This window comes from Bos taurus, chromosome 26 (genome assembly GCF_002263795.3).
Source record: "Bos taurus isolate L1 Dominette 01449 registration number 42190680 breed Hereford chromosome 26, ARS-UCD2.0, whole genome shotgun sequence".
NCBI lineage: Eukaryota > Metazoa > Chordata > Mammalia > Artiodactyla > Bovidae > Bos > Bos taurus.
Window position 1 is genome coordinate 44,433,508 of NC_037353.1, and position 17,028 is coordinate 44,450,535.

The 17,028-nt window shown below is 45.6% G+C and overlaps 1 long non-coding RNA gene across 1 annotated transcript; it reads right to left on the bottom strand.

The window, feature by feature from the left end:
• Nucleotides 1-150: 150 nt before the first annotated feature.
• On the bottom strand, nucleotides 151-16,032 carry LOC112444496 (uncharacterized). Its single transcript, XR_003032805.2, has 3 exons — nucleotides 14,335-16,032; nucleotides 14,003-14,086; nucleotides 151-266 (listed from the first exon to the last, which is right to left on the bottom strand). It is a non-coding gene; the product is annotated as an uncharacterized lncRNA (long non-coding RNA).
• Nucleotides 16,033-17,028: the final 996 nt, after the last annotated feature.

A 17,028-nucleotide genomic window follows, 5' to 3' on the forward strand; every position in this document is an offset into this window, starting at 1 on the left:
CTATGAAAAAGAAATTCAAATTTATTTAGAGGTACAAGAGTTCCTGCACTGATAATGAAAATACAGCAATATGATTGGTCCTAGACTGTACACTAATGAATGACTTACACAATTTTTAGAACACACAGTATGACAGCGACATTCGTAATATAATATTGGAAACATTGATTAAAAAAAACACTTATCTGAGACAACAGGCTGGTAAATAGTTTCTCCAATTACAAGCGAGGCATGTTGCAGGAGAAGGTAATACTTGAAAAGTCAAGCTATAAAATAGTAAGAAAATTAACACGGTATTAATTTTCTATGAAATATCACTTACCTTCTGCCTATGTAAGGATAGACTGGTATCTATGTATATGTTATGCATTCATGACCTAGCTAACTTTTTCTTAATTTTTTTTATATTTCTAGGCTAGGCTGTTTGTCTAAGTTTCTTTCAAATGGTCGCACAGCTCCAGAAAAGTTGCCAATTTATTTATTGAAAAGAATCTGCATGTAAGTAGACTCTTGCAGTTCAAACCCCTGTTGTTCAAAGGGTCAACCAGGGCAGTCTGTCTGGATAAGACTGCCCAATGGGGGGAGCCATGTGGGCAGGACCCAGGGCTTGGTCTCCACAGGCTCCTAGGACCCAGCAGAACACGTGGTGCGTAATGGGGACTCAAGAGGGGTGATTGAACCAGGGGCCCGGGCGGGACGCTGGGCCACAGCCTTGGAAACCATGGTCCCCTGGAGCGGCTGCAGGATGCTGGGGGCAAACCAGCTCAGAAATGTCTCAGTGCTCATGGTGTTCCGTGCTCCTCTGTCAAGCTGGGCTGGCCCGGGACCCGGGGTTGCAAAGCCCGGCCGATAAACGTGGGCCGATAAACGTGGGCCGTAGGGACTGGGGGCTCCCCACAAGCCCGCAGGGGTGCGCAGAGCCCACATGGGGGTGGGGGCGGGGTGCGTGTGACGGAGGCCGGGTCGGAATCGAGCCAGGTGGAGGCTGGAGCCTGACGGCCTGAGGGGACGCCCTGTGACCGCACATCCTGGGGAAAATTATCTGCCTTCTTCACTGGGCGGCTAGGAGATCACAAAGCGAAGATGTGGGAAAGCGCTTTACAGGCTGTAACGAGCAAGGTGGTTTGTCAGCGTTCCCTTTCCTCCCTACTCTCCTCCCCCTTCCTTCCTCTCTCCCACGAAGCCCCCCAGACCTCGCCCCTGCCCTGCCTGCCCGGCCCTCCTGAGAGCGAGGCCCCTGAGGACCCCGCTGGGGGCGGCGGCTTCTTCTCCCTCTTTCTCGCCAGCCCCGCCAGCCCCGCAGAGCCCGCTGGTCGGCGCCCACCCACCATCTCCCCTTCCTGCCTGGGGACAAGCCCCCCGCCCCCAGCCTTCAGAGTCCAGGCGGGCGGGTGAGGCTGGGCACGGAGCTGAACACACCGGCGGGGCCACCTCAAACTCAAGCTGGCAGTGCCGCTGGGGGTGTTCTTTCTGACCGCATGTCAGCCAAGGCTGGGCCCGGTGAATCCCATGGAGGGACTCGTGTGCCTGACGACCTAGATCACAGAGCCGCCACCCTGGCCTCAGTTTCCCCACGTTTCGGAGACTCCCCCCGAAGGCCCCTCCCCGGTCTGGAATCTGGAATTGCTTCTCTTGGTTGGCTGCCAGGGCAAATCCCCGGCTGAGGGGAGGAGACCCCGCGCCCCCCACCCTCCCCCTGCCAATCAGGGCCTTCCTGCCCCTCCCAGGGCGCACTGCCTCAGCCCCAGAGGAGGGATCTGGCCTCATCTCCAGTCTGCAAGGGAGCATCAGGGACCACCGCCCCGCCCTGCTGGTCCAGAACCTCGCTGACCCTGCCAGGCAGAGGCCCCGCTCTGTGCCAGGCTCTGCCTCGCTCCTCGACCTCCCCTAGACGTGGGTGGCGCTTCGGGCAGGTTGTGTCAGAAGCAGACCCAGGGCAGGGTCAGACCTGCAGAAATTTATTGCGAGGATGAGGGGGAGGAAGCCTGCCGCCTTGAGCACAGAGAGGGGCCGGGAGGAAGGTTGGGTGGCATCTTGGTCTGCTCGGGCTGCCCAGACCGGGGCTCAACAGCAGATCTCTGCTCCCAGTTCTGGAGGCTACAAGTCCACGCTCAGTGTGTTGGCAGTCTGGGTTCCTTCCGAGTCCCTTCTCCTTGGCTTGCAGGTGGTCCCTTCTTGCTCTGTCCTCACAGGGTTTCTCCTGTGTGCATGTGTATCTGTGTCCTAGTCTCTTCTTCTTATGAAGGTACCAGGCAGATTGGATTAGAGTCCAGGTTAATAACCTTATTTTAACTTAATTACCTCTTGAAAGGCCCTGTCGCCAAATACAGTCACATTCTGGGGTACAAGGGTCAGGACTCCAATGTACGGATTTGAGGGGACACAGTGAAGCCCATAAGAGCTCAGAAAAGCCTCAGACCTTGGTGCAGCTTTAGAAGAGGCTGGGCCAGGCTGAAGGGGAGGCCCTGAACCCCAGGGCCCGGGGGAGCCCCACATCCTGCAGGAATGGGCAGACATGAATCACCCCTCTCCTTCTGTGCTTGGTTGCTGGCTGGGAGCAGCTGGGGGAGGTGGGTTAAGAGGGGCAGCGCTGGGGTGTTGGCCATCTGGGCCCCCAGCAGCGTGTCCTCTCACAGGAGGGATGAGCAGCATGTTTCTGCATCGCATAAGGTGTTTAAGCGACAGAAAAGGAAATGCGTATCCTCCAAAACTTCAACATAATCACCACCGAGAAACAACGCAGGGGTCCATAGCTGGGCGGATGGGTGAATATGGGTGGTGTGTTCACACGATAGGGCTGATTCATGCAACGTGGATGAATCTGGAAAATGTGTTATGCTGAAAGAATCCAGACACAAAAGAGTACATATTACATGATTCCATTAATAGGAAGTCCAAGAAGGCACTAGGGGGTTGAGCGTCAAGGAACTGACTGAGAGAATTCTCTGCAGTGATGGGAATGTCCTGTATCTTGATTCAGGTTTTGGTTCTACTTTATCAAAACTCACTGAACTGTGCTGAAAAGTCTCTGCCTTTCCTAGTTTGTAAAAATTTTTTAACTTCTTATTTTGTGTTGCAGTATAGCCGATTAACCATGTTGTGATAGTTTCAGATGGATAGCAAAGGGACTCAGCCATATATATACACTAATCCATTCTTCTTAAACTCCCCTCCCATCCAGGATGCCATGTAACATTGAGCAGAGTTCCCTGTGCTATATGGTAATCCTAGTTGGTTATCCATTTTAAATATAGCAGTGTGTATATGTTGCTCCCAAACTCCCCAACTATCCCTTCCCCCCAGGGCCCCCCAACAAGTAACCATAAGTCTAAGTCTAACCATAAGTTTTCTAAGTCTCAACAGTTTGTAAATTTTACCTCAATAAAGGAAAACATCCCCACCATGTAGATGAGGCTCAGAGAGGGTAAAGGTTTGTTCGAGAAGCACAGCAGTTGGGCTTGGGCTAGAACCCCACCTGCCGAGCCCTAGTCCATGCCCATGTGAGACCTGGTGTCTTGTGCCTCCCAGAAGTGACCCATGAGGTTTCTGTGCAGCCACAGAAATTCCTGAATCCCCTTGGGGCATGGAGCTTCCCAGGTGGCGCTAGTGGTAGAGAATCTGCCTGCCAATGCAGGAGACATAAGGGATGGGGGTACAATCCCTGGGTCAGGAAGATCCCCTGGAGGAGGGCATGGCAACCCTCTCCAGTATTCTTGCCTGGAGAATCCCATGGACAGAGAGCCTGGCGGGCTATAGTCCATAGTGTCGCAAAGAGTTGGAGACGACTGAAGTGACTTGGCATGCACACACGCCTGGGGCATGGCCACTACTCCCCTTGACAGCGGGGGCCTCAGGCTCCTGGGTGAGGATCCAGTCCTTGTCAGCAGAGTTTGCCCAAGTCACACTCTGCAGCAGGATGGGCAGCAGCTTCGGAGGTGGGGCCTGCCTGCCTGCGTGCCTGCTCTGTCCTGTCTGACTCTGCGTGACCTCATGGACTGTAGCCTGCCAGGGCTACAGAATCCATGGAATTCTCCAGGTAAGAGTTCTGGAGTGGGCTGCCATTTCCTCCTCCAGGGGATCATCCCCACCCAGGGACTGAACTGGAATCCCCTGCATCTCCTGCATTGCAGGCAGATTCTTTACTACTGAGCCATCGTGGAAGCCCTTGGAGGTATGGACCCAGCCCCAAACAGGCCCTGGCTTTAGTTAGGCCTGGGCCAGGCTAGCAGAAGCCACAGGTGAGGCCTCTCCAAGGCTCTGGGGAGCTTGATGGGTGATCAATCAAGCCCAAATCTTAGCTTCACCTTCATTACCAGCTGAGTATCTTGGCCCAACAATTCTGAGCCTATTTGCTCAGGATTAGACTGGCAGCAGAAAAAAAAAAGGGGGGGGGGAGGTAAAAGGAGAACACACATAAAGCACCTGAGACAGAGGAGGCTCTTGACAACATCATTGCTTTCATCTCTCCTAATCATGTCACTCATTCATTCATTCATTCAGTTAGTCATTCAACAAACATTTATCGAGCCCCTGTTTTCACCAGGATGGTGCTGTGCACAGAGATGAATCAGCCCTTCAGTCAATGAGCTCACAGCCTGGTAAACAAATTATTAGAATTACTAGTTTTGCAATACACTTTAATACCTGGTTAGGTTAGTTCTGCCCTCCTAATACTTCCTTCTCTGAATTTTCCAGACTATTCTTAAATGTTTATTTATAGAAACCTCAGAAGCAGTTTGTGGAACTTAAAAAAAATTAGCATAAAGAATGATTATGTACATATTATAGGTAGGGTTTCAATCTGTGAGAAAAAGGTGGAGAGTTTAGTAAAAAATATTGAAAAAATTAGGTAGCCAAAAAAAATTCCAGAAGGGAAAAGATTTTAAATGTCAAAAAATAAAACCATAAAAATATTAGAACATTTTTCAAGGGGGAAAACTTTCTAGATATGACACAGAAATCATGAAGGAAAAGCTAATCAATGCATCCATGTAAAAATGAAACAATTTTTTGGCCTTAAAACTTACCAGAAACAAAAATCACAGACAAATGACAGAAAAAAATTAATTGTAGCATGTGTGACAAAAGTCCATTTCCTCTAATGTGTGAAAGAATTCCTGCAAATCTTTATGTAAAAGACAAAAATTCAGTTTAAAAAATCAATGTACATGAGCAGAAAGTTTACAGTAAAGAGAATAAAAATATCTTTTTAAAACAAACTTGAGACTTCCCTGGCAGTCCAGTGGTTAAGGATCTGTGTTTTGTCGGGGACACAGGTTCAATCCCTGGGGAAAGTAAAATCCCACATGCTGCTTGCGTGGCGAAAAAAATTAACTAAAAATTAGAGAGTCTTATTTTGAGATAATTGTAGTCTTGCAGAAGAGTTGCAAAGATAATACAGTTTCCATGTACTCTTCACCCAGATTCCTCTAATATTAACATCTTACATAACCACAGTACAATGATCAAAACTAAGAGTTAACTTTGGTACAATACTACACCTGTACAGTACGACACTGTACTCTGTACTAACTGAATACAGAGTTTATTTGTATTTCACTGCTTTTTCCACTAATGTCCTTTTTCTTTAATCCAGTTCAGGACCCCTCTTTGCGGTAAGTTGTCACGTCTCTTTAGTTTCTTCCCATCTGTGACAGTTCTTCAGTCTTTTTCCCTTGTCTTCCATGCCTTGGGCAAGTATGGATGTGAGAGCTGGGCCATAAAGAAAGCTGAGCGCCAAAGAATTGATGCTTTTGAACTGTGGTGTTGGAGAAGACTCTTGAGAGTCGCTTGGACTACAAGGAGATCCAACCGGTACCATCCTAAAGGACTAATGTTGAAGCTGAAACTCCAATACTTTGGCCACCTGATGTGTAGAACTGATTCATTTGAAAAGACCCTGATGCTGGGAAAGATTGAAGATGGGAGGAGAAGGGGACGACAGAGGATGAGATGGTTGGATGGCATCACTGACTCAATGGACATGAGTTTGGGTAAACTCTGGGAGTTGGTGATGGACAGGGAGGCCTGGCGTGCTGCGATTCATGGGGTCGCAAAGAGTCGGACACGACTGAGTGACTGAACTGAACTGAACTAAACTGGACACTTGAAAAGAGTACTGACTAGATATTTTGTAGAATGTCCCTCCATTTGGGTTTGTCTGGTATTTACCCTTGATTAGACTGAGGAGTGAGGTGCATTCTCGGTGCAGCGTCAGGACTCCGTGGTGTTGATGTCTTAACCTTGAATGTATGGCTGAAGAGGTATCTGCTGTTTCAACCCTGTAAAGTTACTATTTTCCCTTCTGAAGTTATTATTTTGAGTGAGATATTTTTGAGATTATGTAAATATCCTATTTGCTCTTAAACTTTTACCCACTAATTTTAACATCAATCAGTGAGTTTTACCTGTAGCAGTTATTACTGTGATGTTGGATTTTGTAATGATTTATTTGGCTGCTTTGGGTCTTTGTTTCAGCATGCTAAAACTGTTAGTTGTGGTATGCAAATTCTTAGTTGTGGCATGTGGGATCTAGTTTCCTGACCGGGGGTCAAACCCAGGCCCCTGCGTTGGTAGCATGGAGTCTTACCACTGGACTGCCAGGGAAGCCCCGTTGTGATGTTTCAGTGGTGATCACCTATTATCAGTCTCCCATTCCTTCAACATTTATTGACTGAGATTCTTCTGTAAGGAAGAGTTATCACCTCTCTTCCCCTTATTCAGTTAATCATTTTTATCAATATGGACTCATGGCTATTTCAGTCTTTTAATTATAATCCATTATTATCTAGTTTACTGCTCATGTTGTTCCCAAATATTAAACACAAAAACATGTTTCAAAAGCTTCAATTTGGGAAATGAAAATTAAAATGCAATGGGATGTAGTGCTTTTTCCCATTAGGCTAAGATGAAAAAGCTCACTGATACCGCATATTAATGAGATTAAGGGAAATGGCACTCATATCAAGGTGGGATTGTAGACTGTACCATCTCTGTGGAGGGCAGTCTAGCAAAACCAATTAGAATTAAAGTGCGTATATCCTCAGACTGAGCAAATCAACTTCCAGAATTTTTCTAGAGATATTCTCCTACGTGGGAAATTATGAAGGTGTATGTTCTTAATTGGTCAGTCACCTCCGACCCTTTGCAAACCTTTGGACTCTAGCCCACCAGGCTCCTCAGTCCATGGGATTTTTTCAGGCAAGGATGCTGGAGTAGATTGCCATTTCCTGTTCGAGGGGATCTTTCCCACCCAGGGATGGAACCCGTATCTCCTGTGTCCTGCATTGCAGGCAGATTCTTTACCCGCTGAGCCACGTGGTATTAGCAACATTGCTTATAATATCAAAAGATTGGAAGCTGCAGAAATGTCAGTCATTAGAAGACTGTTAGGTAATTATGAGCGCTCCAATAGGGGAGCACCATGCAGTGCTTATAATAAGGCAGACTTCTGAGTACTTACATTAGGGGTGATCCTCAAGCAGGGAGATTAAGTGAAAAGTTAAGATTTGAAATGCATATATAGACTACTTTTCAGAAATTTTTCTTAAATTGTTTATTTGGTAATTCCATCCCCTTTATCTTCTTCGTTCTCCTTTCTCTGGAGGAACTTGTGCTATTTGTAATGGTGGATGCCTCCTGGACCGGTCCTCTGATTTTCTTATCCTTGTCTGACTATTTTTTCTTAGTGTCTTGACTTTCTAGAAAATTTCTTCAGTGTTATCTTCTAAACCTATTAAACTTTTTAATGTAATTTTTAAAGTACAATTTACATAAAATAAAATGCACTGATTTTAAAGGTACAGATTCATAGATTTTTATAAAGGTGTATATCCACCACCCTGTAAGATATATATATATATATAAATATATATATATTGGTTTTATATATGTATTAATATATATTATAAATATATTTATATATAATTATATATTATAATAGATATTTCATATATTTTATAAATATATTTTATATTTTTATAAATATACTTATATACTTATATTTTATAAATATATTATATATAAATATAATATATATCTTATATATTAAATATATATTTGCATATCTATATTATATCAATATGTTTATATATATTTATATTATATAAATATTATATATATAAATTATATATAATATATAAAACTTATACTTTATTATATTATATTAAATATATTATTATATATAACATGTTATATATAATATATTATAATATATGTAATACATAATATGTATAATAAATATATATCCATATATTTAATACTATATATAATATAATATATAATATGTGATTATATACAATATTTATATGCTATATATTTAATATATATTAATGTATACAATATTATATACAATATATACATTTTTATATTATATATCATATATCATATATTATATATATAATATAAAAAACAATAATCCTAGTAAATTCTTCCTGCCCCTCTCTAGCTCATCTCCTGCCCCCTCACCTCTCCCTTACAGAATCCCTTATGCAATCACTATTCTGATTTCTGCTGCTGCTGCTGCTGCTAAGTCACTTCAGTCATGTCCGATTCTGTGTGACCCCATAAAGGGTAGCCCACCAGGCTCCCCCATCCCTGGGATCCTCCAGGCAAGAATACTGGAGTGGGTTGTCATTTCCTTCTCTGAATTCTGATTTCTAGTAACCAAAATAAATTCCTGAAGGATTATGATGTAAATATTAAAATCATAAAAATATTGGAAGAGAACATTCCAAGTGGGGCAAGGATTTCCTAAATAGAACATATTATGGCATTTTTTATTGTATAGAACAGTCTTGGGTTCTCAGAAAATTGGAGAAGAAAAGTACAGTTTCCTATAAACCTCTCATCCACACTCCCCCTGCCTACCATCAATATCCCTGCGTCTGTATGGTTCATTTATTACAATCAATGAACCAACACACACACATCATTATCGACCAAAGTTCATAGTTTATGGTAGGGTTCACCCTTGGTGGTGTGCATTCTATGGATTGGGACAGATGTGTAAAAGGCACATGTCCACCATTATAGTCTCATTCAGAGTAGTTCCACCACCATAAAAATCTTGCGTACCCCATTTTCAATCCTACCCTCTCCCACAATGCTGGGCAACCAGTGATCTTTTTAATGTTTCCATAGTTTTTCTTTTCTCAGGATGTCACATTAGTTGGAACCGTACAGTATGTGGCCTTGTCAGACTGACTTCTTTCACTTAGTAATATGCTTTTAAGTTTCCTCAATGTCTTTTCACAGCTTGATAGATCATTTCTTTTCAGTGCTGAATATGATTCCATTGTGGATGTGCCACACTATATTCATTCATGGTGACCAGTAGTTTTGTGACTGAGTGTGCAAGGGAGCCCTGGGTATTGCCAGCTCCTGTGTCTTTTCAAGTTTCTGCCGTGTAAACCTGTGCCTTCAGCTTTCCTCACCGCTGAGGTCGGACCTGACTTTCTTGGGTCTCCTAATCGGTCACCACCAGCTCATTTGATTTCCAGTTTCCAAAATGTGCTTGGTATTTTCCTTTCTGTGCTTGGTGTTCTCTCTGTCCTTGTGGATTTCTATTTTTGTCTTTTGCTTGTTTAATCTCTTCCCTGTAGATTTCAGGAGGGAGCGAAGTGAGATGCACACGTTCAATCCACCATTTCAACCCAGAAGTCCTCCTAGTATCTTTGACTTGTTTAATGAAGAACTAAATAAAATAATGATTCTTCCTCTATTGCTATATGGCAAATCTACCAGAATCTTATAATTTGATTTTATATTTATTTTATTTTTGCTGTCCTGGGTTTCTGTTGCTGCGTGGACTTTTTCTCTGGTTGTGGCGAGTGCAGGCTATTCTGTCATTGCAACATGCGGTCTTCTCATTGCGGGCTTCTCTTTTTGCGAAGCATGGGCTCTAGGGCACACGGGCTTAGTAGTTACAGCTCCCGGGCTCCAGGCCATAAACTCAATAGTTGTGGCACACAGACTTAGTTGCTCCACAGCATGTGAGATCTTCCTGACCCAGGGATCGAACCCATGTCTCCCGCATGGGCAGATCCTTCACTTCCGAACCACCAGGAGCGCCCTCTAGCAGAGTTTTAAAACATTAAGTTTGCCCTCTGAGTTGTAAAAATATTATCCCAACATTACAAATTCTTATTATCCCAAGAATTTTTAATGTTCTTGCTTCAAAATTCACATTCAGTATTGAAAAAAAAGTTTTGTTTAGTCCTCATAGAGATGGAGGAGCCTGGTAGGTCCATGGGGTCGCTAAGTCGGACATGACTGAGCGACTTCACTTTCACTTTTCACTTTCATGCGTTGGAGAAGGAAATGGCAACCCACTCCAGTGTTCTTGCCTGGAGAATCCCAGGGACGGGGGAGCCTGGAGGGCTGCCGTCTATGGGGTCGCACAGAATCAGACACGACTGAAGTGACTTAGCAAGCAAGCATAGAGATTGCATGAAATGTCTTGGAAATAAGACATAGTATGGAAATTTCTCTTGTCTGAATAGTTAATGTGGGACTGAAAGAATTCTCGAGTGCGTGTTGTGTACCAGACCTGACCCAGAAGTGTTCAATGAGGCTTAAGCACAGACAGAACCCTTCCACCTGCTGCCTCAGTCCTGGGGTGAGCCCACAAGGCCTCATCACAGCCCCTGCTCAGGAAGTCCTGGCCCAAAGCTTCCTGGTCACTTCTAGCCAGCCCTCTTCCTCCAGCTGAACCTGAGGGACAGGCCTCCTGCTCAGCTCTGCCCACTTGGCTCCTTCCACTATCTCGCTGCTGAGAACAGAATTCTGGGGATCAGTTCAGTTCAGTCACTCAGTCATGTCTGACTCTGAAGCCTCATGGACTACAGCATGCTAGGCCTCCCTGTCCATCACCAACTCCCGGAATTACTCAAACTCATGTCCATTGAGTTGGTGATGCCATCCAGCCATCTCATCCTCTGTCATCCCCTTCTCCTCCCGCCTTCAATCTTGACCACATAATCAGAAACTTATGTGGAATCTCCACTTCAGGCCACTTTCCTCTGTGTTTTATTGATCCGGCTATTAAAACAACCTCAACAATGACATCAAAACAAAGTCCCTTTCTAGGACAAATTCTGCCCAGTGAGTCTCAGCTGTTGATTGATGGGTAGTCTTATCTGCCTGTGTGGGGCCTTCCAGGTGGTGCTAGCGGTAAAGAACCCACCAGCCAAGGCAGGGGACGTAAGAGACACAAGTTCCATCCCTGGGCTGGGAAGATCCCTTGCAGGAGGGCATGGCAACCCACTCCAGTGTTCTTGCCTGGAGAATCGCGTGGACAAAGGAGCCTAGTGTGCTACAGCCCATAGGGTTGCAAAGAGTCAGACACAACTGAAGCAGAGCTAAGCTCTCGTTTGCTTGTGTAGATTTTTCTTTCTATGCAGAGAGGTTGGTGAGTGACAAGTGTCCCCACATCCTAGAGGAAGAAACGGGATGCATCACAGCAATGACAGAGAGAGCCAAACTGGTTCTGCAGACCCCCTCTGCCACCACCCCAGCCTCCCCAACCCCGGAGTAAGGATAGGCTGGGAAGGATTGCCAGCCTGGGCTTCGTGGGGCTTGTGTGTCTCTCCATACATTTCACATTTTGTTAAATAACTGCTCTAGGCAATTAGCCTATAACCCCAAAGCAGTGCTTTCTGCTAATACCTTGTCTAGATCTGTGGTAAAGAAGGCGTCTTCCTTCTCACTACGTCAAATCCAGAAGCAGGGCTCTGCACGCTCAGGGGCAATGTGAAGACAGATAGGGTAGAACCAATGTGATGTCCACTCTCCCAACTGCTACACCAGTGACAGTTACTGGTGTCTTTCCATCAGAGGGTGGGGTGGATCAGTCCAGACAAGATGGCCCACTCCATTTGACCCAGGCTGTGAGAGAGGAATTGACCACTTTGAAGGCTCCATAACCCTGACCGTTAGTTAAACACTGATCCAGGTTAGGGTCAAGCCCTGGCAGTGGGACTAGCCGCTCTGTCTCCCTGCGGAGGTGCTGGGGGAGGAGGGACACCTCTGGGGGGCACCCTCTTGTGTTGTTGAGGCAAGGACATGGGAGAGTGATGCTGGGGGCACAGGTTCAATCCCTGGTGGGGAAGCCAAGGCCTCACCGTTCCCACGGCATGGCCAAAATAAATAGAAAGAAATAAAGTCTCCAGCCACTGACATTTAAAAAAAATATTAAAAAAAAAAGAACACAGTAGAGGGCATAGACGTTCTTTCTTCCTACAAGTAGCAACATTCTAAAAGTTGTCTAAGAGACAACCTAAAAGTCCAGTAGGAGGTGAATTGCTAACTTATGGAATATTCATAAAACAGAAACTTATATAGTTATTTCATAAAACATTTTCTAAGAATTTGCATGTTATGTTCACCCATCAGTTCAGTTCAGTCACTCAGTCGTGTCCAACTCTTTGTGACCCCATGAATTGCAGCACGCCAGGCCTCCCTGTCCATCACCAACTCCCGGAGTTCACTCAAACTCACATCCATCGAGTCGGCGATGCCATCCAGCCATCTCATCCTCTGTCGTCCCCTTCTCCTCCTGCCCCCAATCCCTCCCAGCATCAGAGTCTTTTCCAATGAGTCAACTCTTCCCATGAGGTGGCCAAAGTACTGGAGTTTCAGCTTTATATGTATACACATATATAATCATGTAGGGAAAAGATAAATGTGAGTAAATATATATGTACACTTAATACACTTAAACGTACACACACATACACAACTTCAATAATGGTAAATTCAAATTACATATTTCTGGAAATTCTTTAAAATGTTATCTGTGATTAGCTCTCTTGGCTGGGGGCATATGGGTAATTTTAATTTTCTTCTTTATTCCTTTCTGTACTTTCGAGGTCTTCTGTAAAAAATAAACATTAGCTTTGTTTGATTTTCTCCCCCTAGAGAAGCTGGGGTACTCCTGGAGAAACCAAGGTTGAGTGGGATGCTCACCTGGACCCTGGACGGTAATCTTTTTTTTTTTTTTAGTATTTATTTATTTATTTGGCTGTGCTAGATCTCAGCTAGGGTATGTGGAATCTAGTTCGCTGACTGGATAGGACCCAGGCCCCCTGCATTGGGAATGTAGAGTCTTAGCCATTGGAAGACCAGGGAAGTCCCCTGGACAGCAATCTGAAAGGCAGGATGGTGGGGAAATGTCACAGCAGAAAGCCAATCTTCCCAACTTGTCATCAGCTGGAAGAGCTAGCAAGAGACAATCAGAGCAAATCCAGAGAACCGGATTAAGGCCAAAGGTTGGGGCCCTGGGCAGACAAGAGGGAAGCTTTTTCGAGAAAGCCAGAGCCTCGTGTATGGACAGGACTGGAGCGAAGAGTGTGCCAGTACCTTGGGGACAAACTGCACAGTCACAGACACTTCAGAAAACAGTCACAGCAGTGGGCCACCTTCGCGATATACACCTCTGTCAGTCTCTCTCTCGGCACGCCAGTCTCCTCTGCCTGCCATTGTATACGGGGCCAGGTGCAATAGTCTTGGCAAATCCTTCTATGACCTCTGGACCCGCAATGGTGATAACAGAGGAGCCAGAGCCTTAAAGAGCCAACAGCCACAGCCTGGAGGAATCCAGGAAGCATGAGTTGAAAGTCACCCAGTCATGGCAGAGAGTGCGAAGGCAGCACCAGTGGCTGCAGGGGAAAGGCAGGAGCCAACCAGGGCAGAGGACGAGAGACGATGTAGAGAAACTTCCAGCTGGCAGCTCGGGGTCAGACTGCCGAGGTTTCCCTCTGCCCCGTGGAGGACGGAGGACTGATGCGCCCAGCCACGTGGGGCCACGTGACCACCCCTCTGACCTCCCCCGTCCCCCCCCTCCTGACATCTGCAAGTCACAGTGTGGCCTGGTTTCTGCTGGACCCCACCGTGCTTTAGGAGACTGATGTAGGAGCAGTCAGGATTTTCCAGACCCCGGAAGACAAATGTACCTTTTCTCTACACCTTTTGAAATCTTCTGTCTTAAGGGTCCAGGACATACCTCTGGGTCCAGACTTTGGTTCGTTGTCCACCCTGCAGGGGACTCTTGTCATGATGCATCTTCTCTACCACTGGTTAGTCCCTCCTGTGGGTTGACGTGAAGACCAAAGGCAGAGTCAGTTCCCTTTTGTCTCCTTTTTTCTAGAATTTGTTGTTGTTGCTTAGTCGCTATGTTGTGTCCGACTCTTTTGCACCCTCATGGACTGTTGCCCACCAGGCTTGCCTGTTTTTCAGGCAAGAAAATTGCAGTGGGTTGCCATTTCCTGCTCCAGGGGATCTTCCTAACCCACAGATTAAACCCATGTCTCCTCCCTTAGCTGGTAGATTCTTTACCACTAGGCCACCATGGAAGAAAACTGTCAAGTCGGTAATTTATCAAGCCTTTGTGACTTAAATTCTTAATCTTCATTCCTTTAGTGAATGAGCCTGTCACTGAAATGCTGCCGCCACTTCTTTTTCTTTAGGCCTCAGGCTCAGGGTTTAGAATCTCCAGATGCTGTCCTGTGCTATGTAATATGGGTTGCCATGGCGCCAGAACTAGCTTGTAGATGCTGAAATCCTGCAATTTCGCCGAGAGACAGGATGATCTGTTATGTGTAGATTTGAGTCACGTGTAGATTAAGCTGCTCGGTGACAAGAGTTGTGATTTGGTGGTTTGCATCAGCTTCAGCAGATCACCCTCTTGACTTTGTCAACTGAGTGAGTTACAATAAATTTGTGTGTGTGTGTGTGTGTGTGTGTGTATTTGTTTTTTTGACCATGGCGTGCAGCATGAGGGATCTTAGTTCCCCTATTGGGGATCGAAGCCGCACCACTTGCAGTGGAAGTGTGAAGTCTTAACCACCGGACCGCCAGGGAAGTCCACAATCATTGAAACAGCTAAATAACTCATTTGGTAACAGGATACTGAATTTTAAGTTGATGGATGATGCCCTTTTCTGGCCTGGTCTTTCACTGTATTTACAAAGTCTGCTGCCACTGAGGAGTCAGCTGAGAAGTCCCTCTAGATTTGGGGCTGGTGACTGTCAGTCTTCAAGGAAGTGTTCCCACTTCCTTCTCCTCCTCCAGCTGCAGCTTCTTGACCCTGCCATCACGCCTGCTCAGCACACTCCCCTTCAGTCAGGGGGCATCTGGGTGCCTCAAGAAAGAAGCATTGGAGGACCAAATCCTGCTGCTCTGACCTTTCACCTCTAAGCCAACTGGACAACCACTTGTCATTGACATACTTGTTATGGACACTCTATGGGCACCCTCACGGCCCCTCCTCTGGCTTCTCTGGCCCCTTGGTAGTTTATTTGTCCTTTAATTGATGGTTTTTTCCCCATACATTTAACATTTTTATTTTCTAAAACCACTCAATCTTCTTTATGGTTTTCTTGCTTTGAAATCATACATAGAAAGGTCTTCCCATATCCAAGAATACTTAACATATTCAACTAGTTTTTCTACTTTTTTGCCCTGGTCAAGGGGGTGGAGCTAGATAGCCATATATTGATAGACAGCTGGGGCAGAGAAGGCTAAGGTCTATCCGTTGATGACAAGTTCAGAGCAGATAACAAATTGAAGTTAAGAAAACTTCCCAGGACACCAACCATTTGTCTTGTAGGTGAAGACTGACGTCGTGATTGACTAGTACGTCCTTTCCTTCCGCGATAGGGGACTTTCTCTGTGCCAGCTTCGCGGAGTGGTCAGGCCAGGAGTCTCCCCCGTGCACATGCGTGCTGACAGCCAGGAGCTGCGGGGCTTCCAGGAGGTCGGCTCTCAACGCCGCCCGGCAGCCCAGAGGCTGTTGGTTCTTTTCCTCCTTCCCGTATAAATGAGGAAAGAGAAATGAAGAGCAAGCAAACCTATGCGCGTGTCGAGTGTGCGCATGTTGTGCATGCGTACTTACACACATAAGTGTGCAGGCTTTGCAGGTATATTAGTTTCCTTAAGCGTCGGAAAGAAATGGCCACACTCTGAGTGGCTGGGCACAGCAGGCATGTCTTCTCTCACAGTCCTGGAGGCTGATAGAAACTAAGGCGCTGGCAGGACCATGCTTCCTGCAAGGAACGCTATAGGCAGATCCCTTCTCGCCTCTTCCTAGCTTTCAGAGGTTGCCGGGAGTCCTCGGTGTTCCTTGGCATGTAGACGTATCACTGCAGCCTCTGCCTCTGTTGTCACGTGGCCTTCCCTGTGTCGCCCCTGTCTTTGATGTGTCCTCTCTTCTCCTTGTAAGGATGCCAGGCATGTGGGCTTTAAGGCCATACTGAAGCAGGATGACCTCATTATAACTGATTGCATCTACAAAGATTTTATTTCCAAACAAGGTCACATTCTGAGTTTCCGGATGGACATGAATTTGGGGGACTCTTACCTTGCCTAGTACACAGGGCTAAGACAGATGTATCCTGAATTCAAAGACATTAAATGTGAAAAAAATGTGCATCATTTTTTAAAAAAATTATTTTTAATTGGAGGATAATTACTTTATAATGTTGTGTTGGCATCTGCTATATATGAATGTGAATCAACCATAGGTATACATATGTCCCCTCCTTTTGAACCTCCCCCCCGACCCCATCCCACTCCTTTATGTTGTCACAGAGCACAGAGTGGAAAAGACCCTGATGCTGGGAGGGATTGGGGGCAGGAGGAGAAGGGGACAACAGAGGATGAGATGGCTGGATGGCATCACCGACTCGATGGAGGCCTGGCGTGCTGCGATTCATGGGGTCGCAAAGAGTCAGACACAACTGAGCGACCGAACTGAACTGAAAAGCTAACCAGATCTCTTTGCTTTCCAAATGTCCTAATCAGAAAAAAAAAAAACAACCAATTAATCACAATGTTCTTTTGCACTTTCTTTTCTCTGCTCTCCCCACCAGCTGCTTGCTGCTTAAAATCTAAGGAGTCTTCAATCTAATGAGTAATGATTCTTACCAAGTGAATGTAAGTAAGGGAACAGTTTAGGGGAATTACCTGTAGTGTGGAGGAATTAGAAAGCCATGTTCTATGTGGAGAAAAAATTCTCTTTTGTATTCTGGA